Source organism: Oncorhynchus keta, unplaced genomic scaffold, assembly GCF_023373465.1.
Source record: "Oncorhynchus keta strain PuntledgeMale-10-30-2019 unplaced genomic scaffold, Oket_V2 Un_scaffold_1044_pilon_pilon, whole genome shotgun sequence".
Taxonomy (NCBI): Eukaryota; Metazoa; Chordata; class Actinopteri; order Salmoniformes; family Salmonidae; genus Oncorhynchus; species Oncorhynchus keta.
The window spans coordinates 107,450-117,837 of record NW_026290755.1 but is presented as its reverse complement, the minus strand read 5'-3'; positions in this window follow the sequence as shown (position 1 = coordinate 117,837).

Genomic DNA, 10,388 nt, shown 5'->3' with positions numbered 1-10,388 from the left:
TCTTTTAAAATATAAACTAAACATAATACTCTTTACAAACAAACTCACCACCAATAGTTTACCATCAAAGTACAATAGTGTGTACACTATAAAGCATTATGATTAAAAGCCCTTGTTACCTACCCAAATATAACGAAATTGTCTGCTGGTCGAAAATCCTCTATCACTACCTTCTGAAATCAAACAGTCATAGTGACTTTTTAAAGCGGACTTGGATTCACCCTGAATCAAAAAGCATGTCAAATAATTAGTAGTATGACGTGATATCAAGAAGCCCCAGCCACTGACTGAGGACTCTTTGATTGAGCCTCATAATACCAGGAAACTTCATAGCTGTTTTCCTGTAATACCAGGAAACACGGCTTCACAGTGGTGTGTTGGTTCCAACAGTTCAACCACACGGTTGTTATCTCAGTAGTATGTCGTTAAAAATATTGATTCGTTCCAATTATTATTTTCAATGTGCCCTGCCTTCAAGAAAGACGAACTGAAAGACATACGTTATGTTTATATACTGTAATGAAACAGCCAGGGAGCAGGTCTCGAACCCTTGACCATCGAGCCCGAGGTCCGGCGCGCTATCGACTGTGCAGCAAAAGCATGCTCGTGCAGCAGGGTCGATTTCCGCGCTTATAAACATTCACAATACATTCATAGAGGGTTTAGATCGTATCTACGGCAGAGTAATAACCACGTCTGGTCTATAGGACATATGTGGGGGAAATTCTTGCAACATTCAGAACCATGAATTAAGGAATAGGTTTATCAGATTTGCAAATCCCCCTGATAAAGCCCCAGGCTGGACATACTAATTAAGTAATAGGTCTATCAAAGTTTCAAAACCCTCGATAAACCCCAAGGCTGGACCGAGACTAATTAATGAATAGGCCTATCAGAGTTACAAAACACCCAACAAAACCACAGGCAGGGCCGAGACAGTAGGAGACTATTTCAGGAGTAGAGCTGGATACCTGTAGTTACAATATCCGCCCAGGAGAGGGGGACCTCACCCCACTTTAAATCACATCAATCCATGATCCATGAATCCACTCAAACCAGATTTCAACCCATGTATTCAGCTCGGTCTAACACACATTATACTCATAATGACTAAGCACTCTCAAGCAGTTGGCATTTAGGTGTTAATGCCCGAGAGGCTGGTGTTTGGAGGATATATTGACACCGGGGTGTAGTTCGTCGAGGAAAGTCTGCAAACTAGCTGCACTTCGTTTTGTTTGACCTTTTTTCAATAGTTTTTTGTTGTTGCATATATCCATCAAAATGATGCCAACTGATTCCTGATTTTGACTGGCTGAGAAACGCTGCCTGTCTCTCGTCCCCGACACGTTCATTTCAATGGGACTGGTGGAGATCGAAATTTGATTTTTCTTTTTTTTTTTTTGCAAATGTCAGAGAGATTTATTCAAATCTACGCTGTCGAAAACTACATGTTAGTCTAAAAGAAATGTGAGATAATGTCTAGATGCTTTTTATAGTGGAGATCAAGTTGATAAATTGCCTGGCTGGGCTGATGAGACAGTGGATGGCGCAGTCAGATGGAACAGAGTAAATGGGCATTTTAACATCCTAGATTCAGCCCGTGGTAACTTGTGGAATAGACACCGTCTGGAACACGGTTTTAACCAATCAGCATTCAGGATTAGACCCAACCGTTGTATAATAAACAAATAACGTGTTGTGATGGAACACCTATGTGAGAATGCTGTTCATTGACTACAATTCAGCGCTCAACACTGTTGTTACTCCAAGCTGGGTCAGGGCACCAAGCTCAGAGCAGAGCCCTGGGTCAGGACACCAAGCTCAGAGCCCTGGGTCAGGACACCAAGCTCAGAGCCCTGGGTCAGGGCACCAAGCTCAGAGCCCTGGGTCAGGACACCAAGCTCAGAGCCCTGGGTCAGGACACCAAGCTCAGAGCCCTGGGTCAGGGCACCAAGCTCAGAGCCCTGGGTCAGGGCACCAAGCTCAAGCCCAGAGCCCTGGGTGACACCAAGCTCAGAGCCCTGGGTCAGGACACCAAGCTCAGAGCCCTGGGTCAGGACACCAAGCTCAGAGCCCTGGGTCAGGGCACCAAGCTCAGAGCCCTGGGTCAGGACACCAAGCTCAGAGCCCTGGGTCAGGACACCAAGCTCAGAGCCCTGGGTCAGGACACCAAGCTCAGAGCCCTGGGTCAGGACACCAAGCTCAGAGCCCTGGGTCAGGACACCAAGCTCAGAGCCCTGGGTCAGGACACCAAGCTCAGAGCCCTGGGTCAGGACACCAAGCTCAGAGCCCTGGGTCAGGACACCAAGCTCAGAGCCCTGGGTCAGGACACCAAGCTCAGAGCCCTGGGTCAGGACACCAAGCTCAGACCAAGCTCAGAGCCTGGGTCAGGACACCAAGCTCAGAGCCCTGGGTCAGGACACCAAGCTCAGAGCCCTGGGTCAGGGGGGACACCAAGCTCAGAGCCCTGGGTCAGGACAGAGCCCTGGGTCAGGACACCAAGCTCAGAGCCCTGGGTCAGGACACCAAGCTCAGAGCCCTGGGTCAGGAGCCAAGCTCAGAGCCAAACTGTTATAGTGTCTGGGGATAACAAAATGGGTCAGGACACCAAGCTCAGAGCCCTGGGTCAGGACACCAAGCTCAGACACCAAGCCCCTGGGTCAGGACACCAAGCTCAGAGCCCTGGGTCAGGACACCAAGCTCAGAGCCCTGGGTCAGGACACCAAGCTCAGAGCCCTGGGTCAGGACACCAAGCTCAGAGCCCTGGGTCAGGACACCAAGCTCAGAGCCCTGGGTCAGGACACCAAGCTCAGAGCCCTGGGTCAGGACACCAAGCTCAGAGCCCTGGGTCAGGACACCAAGCTCAGAGCCCTGGGTCAGGACACCAAGCTCAGAGCCCTGGGTCAGGACACCAAGCTCAGAGCCCTGGGTCAGGGCACCAAGCTCAGAGCCCTGGGTCAGGACACCAAGCTCAGAGCCTCAGAGCCCTGGGTCAGGACACCAAGCTCAGAGCTCAGACCAAGCCCTGGGTCAGGACACCTCAGAGCTCAAGAGCCCTGGGTCAGGCTCAGAGCACCAAGCTCAGAGCCCTGGGTGGGTCAGGGCACCAAGCTCAGAGCCCTGGGTCAGGACACCAAGCTCAGAGCCCTGGGTCAGGGCACCAAGCTCAGAGCCCTGGGTCAGGACACCAAGCTCAGAGCCCTGGGTCAGGACACCAAGCTCAGAGCCCTGGGTCAGGACACACCAAGCTGGAGCCCTGGGTCAGGGCACCAAGCTGATGGGTCAGGACCACTCAGGGTCAGGATCTGTGAGGATTGGGTCAGGACAAAGCTCATCCTGGGTCAGGGACACACTGAGCCCTGGGTCAACACCAAGCTCAGAGCCCTGGGTCAGGACACCAAGCTCAGAGCCCTGGGTCAGGACACTCAGTCCTGTCTGGTACCAAGTCTGGACACTACCCTCTGCAACTGGATCCTGGACTTCCTGATGGGCAGACCACAGGCTGTGAGGATTGGCAACAAGTCATCCTCCACACTGACTCAACACAGGGCCCCCCAGGGGTGTGTCCTCAGTCCTCTGCTGTACTCCCTGTTCACCCACGACTGTGTGGCTTTACACCACACCAACTCCATCATCTAGTCTCCATGACGACACCACGGTTGTAGGCCTGATAACCAACAACGACGAATCAGCCTATAGGGAGGGAGGTAAGTGAACTGGCATTGTGGTGTCCGGACAACAACCTCTCCCTCAATGTCAGCAAAACAAAATAGTTGATTGTTGACTTCAGGAAGCAGAGGAGGGAACATGCCTGATCCACAGCGAAGGGACTGCAGGAGGGTCAATACATTTTAATACATTTGTCCATTACCAAGTCAACTCAAATGTCATTGGTCACATGCTTCGTAAACAACAGGTGTAAACAGTGAGCTTTACCAACAGGCCCTTTCTCAACAATGCAGAGGAAAAATAATTGAAACATTATAACACAAGGAATAAATACACAATGTAATAAAAAAAAATAAAAAAATAATAATAATAATAATAATTTAATAAGATAATAAATGGTCTCAGCAGCGTATGTGAAAAGAGGTCAATGCAGATCGTCCAGGTACTATTTAATTAGCTATTTATCAGCCTTATGGCCTGGGGGGTAGAAGCTGTTCAGGGTCCTGTTGGTTCCAGACTTGGTGCATCGGAACCGCTTGCTGTGAGGTAGCTGAGAGAACAGTCTATGACTTGGGTGGCTGGAGTCTTTGACCATTTTTAGGTTTCTTCCTCTGACACCTTGTCTGGTGTAGAAGGACTGGATGGCAGGGAGCTCGGCCCCAGTGATGTACTGGGCCGTACTCACTACCCTCTGTAATGTCTTGCAGTCGGACGCCAAGCAGTTGCCATACCAAGAGGTATGCTCTCTATTGTACAGAAGTAGAACTTTTTGAGGATCTGAGGGCCCCATGCTGAATCTTAGCAGCCTCCTGAGGGGGAAGAGATGTTGTCGTTCCTTCTTCACGACTGTGTTGGTGTGTGTGGACCATTATAATTCCTTAGTGATGTGGACACAGAGTCAACATTCTCTGATGTGTGGACCTCCAACCATCTTTGTGGTACCATTCTCTGATGTGGGGACCTCCAACCATCTTTGTGGTACCATTCTCTGATGTGTGGACCTCCAGACATGTCTGTCTCATGGTACCATGATGAAGACATGTCTCTGATGGTATAGTGGACAACCATCTTTGTGGTACCATTCTCTGATGTGTGGACCTCCAACCATCTTTGTGGTACCATTCTCTGATGTGGGGACCTCCAACCATCTTTGTGGTACCATTCTCTGATGTGGGGACCTCCAACCATCTTTGTGGTACCATTCTCTGATGTGGGGACCTCCAACCATCTTTGTGGTACCATTCTCTGATGTGGGGACCTCCAACCATCTTTGTGGTACCATTCTCTGATGTGTGGACCTCCAACCATCTTTGTGGTACCATTCTCTGATGTGTGGACCTCCAACCATCTTTGTGGTACCATTCTCTGATGTGTGGACCTCCAACCATCTTTGTGGTACCATTCTCTGATGTGGGGACCTCCAACCATCTTGGTACCATTCTGTCTGATGTGGGGACCTACAACATTCTCTGATGTGTGGACCTCCAACCATCTTTGTGGTACCATTCTCTGATGTGTGGACCTCCAACCATCTTTGTGGTACCATTCTCTGATGTGTGGACCTCCAACCATCTTTGTGGTACCATTCTCTGATGTGTGGACCTCCAACCATCTTTGTGGTACCATTCTCTGATGTGTGGACCTCCAACCATCTTTGTGGTACCATTCTCTTATGTGTGGACCTCCAACTATCTCTGTGGTACCATTCTCTGATGTGTGGACCTTCAACCATCTTTGTGGTACCATTCTCTTATGTGTGGACCTCCAACCATCTTTGTGGTACCATTTGAAAGTTGACATTTCAATTTGATTCCTATTTTAGTACATTTATCAGCCAAAACACGACACCCACCCTGTATTCAGAGAGCATGTTGTGTCTCAACTGATGGTGGGCCCAACACAAAAACCTCAGATGATGTAGAATAGTGACTAACCTACAACATATCTGATTATGAAAAAAAACGGAGTTTACACGTTTTAGATAATTGATGTTTAATGTATCTAAAAACAAAAATGTATCTCAACAGATGATTTAAAAAAGTTTGACAACCCTGTTTGTAAGCTTTTAACCTCTCTAGGGTAGGGGGCAGCATTCAGAATTTTGGATGAAAAGCGTGCCCAAATTAAACCGCCTGCTACCCGGGCCCAGAAGATATGATATGCATATAACTGGTAGATTTGGATAGAAAACACTCTGAAGTTCCCCAAACTGTTAAAATAGTGTCTGTGAGTATAACAGAACTGATTTGGCAGGCGCAAACCTGAGAAAAATCCATTCAGGAAATATTTTTTGTTGTTGTAGGTTTTGTAGTTTTATATTCAATGCCATTACAGGTGATGAGGACATGTCTGTCTCATGGTATAGTGGGGTATGAAGACATGTCTGTCTCATGGTATAGTGGGGTATGAAGACATGTCTGTCTCATGGTATAGTGGGGTATGAAGACATGTCTGTCTCATGGTATAGTGGGGTATGAGGACATGTCTGTCTCATGGTATAGTGGGGTATGAAGACATGTCTGTCTCATGGTATAGTGGGGTATGAAGACATGTCTGTCTCATGGTATAGTGGGGTATGAAGACATGTCTGTCTCATGGTATAGTGGGGTAAGAGGTGATGAGGACATGTCTGTCTCATGGTATAGTGGGGTATGAAGACATGTCTGTCTCATGGTATAGTGGGGTATGAAGACATGTCTGTCTCATGGTATAGTGGGGTATGAAGACATGTCTGTCTCATGGTATAGTGGGGTATGAAGACATGTCTGTCTCATGGTATAGTGGGGTATGAAGACATGTCTGTCTCATGGTATAGTGGGGTATGAAGACATGTCTGTCTCATGGTATAGTGGGGTATGAGGTGATGAGGACATGTCTGTCTCATGGTATAGTGGGGTATGAAGACATGTCTGTCTCATGGTATAGTGGGGTATGAAGACATGTCTGTCTCATGGTATAGTGGGGTATGAAGACATGTCTGTCTCATGGTATAGTGGGGAGGTGATGAAGACATGTCTGTCTCATGGTATAGTGGGGTATGAGGTGATGAAGACATGTCTGTCTCATGGTATAGTGGGGTATGAGGTGATGAAGACATGTCTGTCTCATGGTATAGTGGGGTATGAAGACATGTCTGTCTCATGGTATAGTGGGGTGATGAAGACATGTCTGTCTCATGGTATAGTGGGGGGATGAAGACATGTCTGTCTCATGGTATAGTGGGGTATGAGGTGATGAGACATGTCTGTCTCATGGTATAGTGAGGTATGAGGTGATGAAGACATGTCTGTCTCATGGTATAGTGGGGTATGAGGTGATGAAGACATGTCTGTCTCATGGTATAGTGGGGTATGAGGTGATGAAGACATGTCTGTCTCATGGTATAGTGGGGTATGAGGTGATGAAGACATGTCTGTCTCATGGTATAGTGGGGTATGAGGTGATGAAGACATGTCTGTCTCATGGTATAGTGGGGTATGAGGTGATGAAGATATGTCTGTCTCATGGTATAGTGGGGTATATGATGGTATAGTGGGGATGAAGACATGTCTGTCTCATGGTATAGTGGGGTATGAGGTGATGAAGACATGTCTGTCTCATGGTATAGTGGGGTATGAGGTGATGAAGATAGTCTGTCTCATGGTATAGTGGGGTAAGAGGTGATGAAGACATGTCTGTCTCATGGTATAGTGGGGTATGAGGTGATAAAGACATGTCTGTCTCATGGTATAGTGGGGTATGAGGTGATGAAGACATGTCTGTCTCATGGTATAGTGGGGGATGAAGACATGTCTGTCTCATGGTATAGTGGGGTATGAGGTGATGAAGACATGTCTGTCTCATGGTATAGTGGGGTATGAGGTGATGAAGACATGTCTGTCTCATGGTATAGTGGGGTATGAGGTGATGAAGACATGTCTGTCTCATGGTATAGTGGGGTATGAGGTGATGAAGACATGTCTGTCTCATGGTATAGTGGGGTATGAGGTGATGAAGATAGTCTGTCTCATGGTATAGTGGGGTATGAGGTGATGAAGACATGTCTGTCTCATGGTATAGTGGGGTATGAAGGGATGAAGACATGTCTGTCTCATGGTATAGTGGGGTATGAAGGGATGAAGACATGTCTGTCTCATGGTATAGTGGGGTATGAGGTGATGAAGATAGTCTGTCTCATGGTATAGTGGGGTATGAGGTGATGAAGACATGTCTGTCTCATGTCTGTCTCATGGTATAGTGGGGTATGAGGTGATGAAGATAGTCTGTCTCATGGTATAGTGGGGTATGAGGTGATGAAGACATGTCTGTCTCATGGTATAGTGGGGTATGAGGTGATGAAGACATGTCTGTCTCATGGTATAGTGGGGTATGAGGTGATGAAGATAGTCTGTCTCATGGTATAGTGGGGTATGAGGTGATGAAGATAGTCTGTCTCATGGTATAGTGGGGTATGAGGTGATGAAGACATGTCTGTCTCATGGTATAGTGGGGTATGAGGTGATGAAGACATGTCTGTCTCATGGTATAGTGGGGTATGAGGTGATGAAGACATGTCTGTCTCATGGTATAGTGGGGTATGAGGTGATGAAGACATGTCTGTCTCATGGTATAGTGGGGTATGAGAGGTCTGTCTCATGAAGATAGTCTGTCTCATGGTATAGTGGGGAATGAGGTGATGAAGACATGTCTGTCTCATGGTATAGTGGGGTATGAGGTGATGAAGATAGTCTGTCTCATGGTATAGTGGGGTATGAGGTGATGAAGACATGTCTGTCTCATGGTATAGTGGGGTACGAAGGGATGAAGACATGCCATTCAAAATGGACACAGAACACTAGTTAGATTGTATAACATAGAACACAGTTGCGTCTCTATGGGTGGATACACGGACCTCTGTTCCCAGAACTAGGTGATGTCATGATGTTCAGTCTGCTCTGGGAAAGAATGGCCTGTAATTCCCTTTACTGTCCCAGATTATCATGCCCATAATGCACTTCTCTTGGGGAGCGAGTTTTTTGTTGTTGCTTCCCAGTAGTTGTGTGTGGATGGTGGGGCGACGGTGCTTGTTTATGTGTGTGTAGGGTATGTGTGTATGTGTAGTGTATGTATGTGTGTGTATGTGTGTATGTGTAGTGTATGTATGTGTAGTGTATGTATGTGTAGTGTATGTATGTGTAGTGTATGTGTAGTGTATGTGTAGTGTATGTATGTGTAGTGTATGTGTAGTGTATGTGTAGTGTATGTATGTGTGTGTATGTGTGTATGTGTAGTGTATGTATGTGTAGTGTATGTATGTATGTGTAGTGTATGTATGTGTATGTGTGTGTGTATGTGTAGTGTATGTGTGTGTAGTGTATGTGTGTGTAGTGTATGTATGTATGTAGTGTATGTGTGTGTAGTGTATGTGTGTGTAGTGTATGTGTGTGTGTGTATGTGTGTGTAGTGTATGTGTGTGTGTGTATGTGTGTGTGTATGTGTGTGTGTGTGTGTGTGTAGTGTATGTGTGTGTGTGTGTGTGTGTGTGTGTAGTGTATGTATGTGTGTGTATGTGTGTGTAGTGTGTGTGTATGTATGTATGTGTGTGTGTTGGTGTGTGTATGTGTAGTGTATGTATGTGTGTGTGTTGTGTGTGTATGTGTAGTGTATGTGTGTGTGGTGTATGTGTGTGTGTGTATGTGTAGTGTATGTATGTGTGTGTATGTGTGTGTGTTGGTGTGTGTATGTGTAGTGTATGTATGTGTGTGTGTTGGTGTATGTGTAGTGTATGTATGTGTGTGTGTTGGTGTGTGTATGTGTGGTGTATGTGTGTGTGTGTGTGTGTATGTGTGTGTATGTGTGCATGTGTGGTGTATGTGTGGTGTATGTGTGTGTGTTGGTGTGTGTATGTGTGTATGTGTGTGTGTGTGTGTGTATGTGTGTGTGTGTGTGTGTGTGTGTATGTGTAGTGTATGTGTGTGTGTTGGTGTGTGTATGTGTGGTGTATGTGTGTGTGTGTGTGTGTGTGTGTGTGTGTGTAGTGTGTGTGTGTGTGTGTGTGTGTGTGTGTGTGTGTGTGTGTGTGTGTGTGTGTGTGTGTGTGTGTGTGTGTGTGTGTGTGTGTGTGTGTGTGTGTGTGTGTTTGTGTGTGCATGTGCGCGTGTGCATGCATACTTCAAAGATAGACGGAGAGAAGGAGAGAGATGAAATACACAGAAAAACTAAGACATCATTTACCAACCATGAGATGGATCTTTTGGATTCCGTGGTCAATAAATATTTGGTCTTGTGCTTAGCCTATGGCTGTTCTTGGAACATTTACAGAATAAACCAGTCAACCAATCAACTCAATGGGTATTGGTGTGTTTCCAACAACCCAGAAGAGAACAGAACCACTCAGAAGAGCCACATAAACTCAAAATAGAAACGCCCCTTTTTCAGGACCCTCTCTTTTAAAGATAATTCGTAAAAATCCAAATAACTTTCTTCATTGGGGTTTTAACACTGTTTTCCATGTTTGTTCAATGAACCATAAACAATTCATGAACATGTACTGTGGAACGGTGGACACTAACAGCTTACAGACGGTGGGCAATTAAGATCACAATTATGAAAACTTAGGACACTAAAGAGGCCTTTCTACTGACTCTGAAAAACACCAAAGAAAGATGCTCAGGGTCCCTGCTCATCTGTGTGAACATGCCTTAGGCATGCTGCAAGGAGGCATGAGGACTGCAGATATG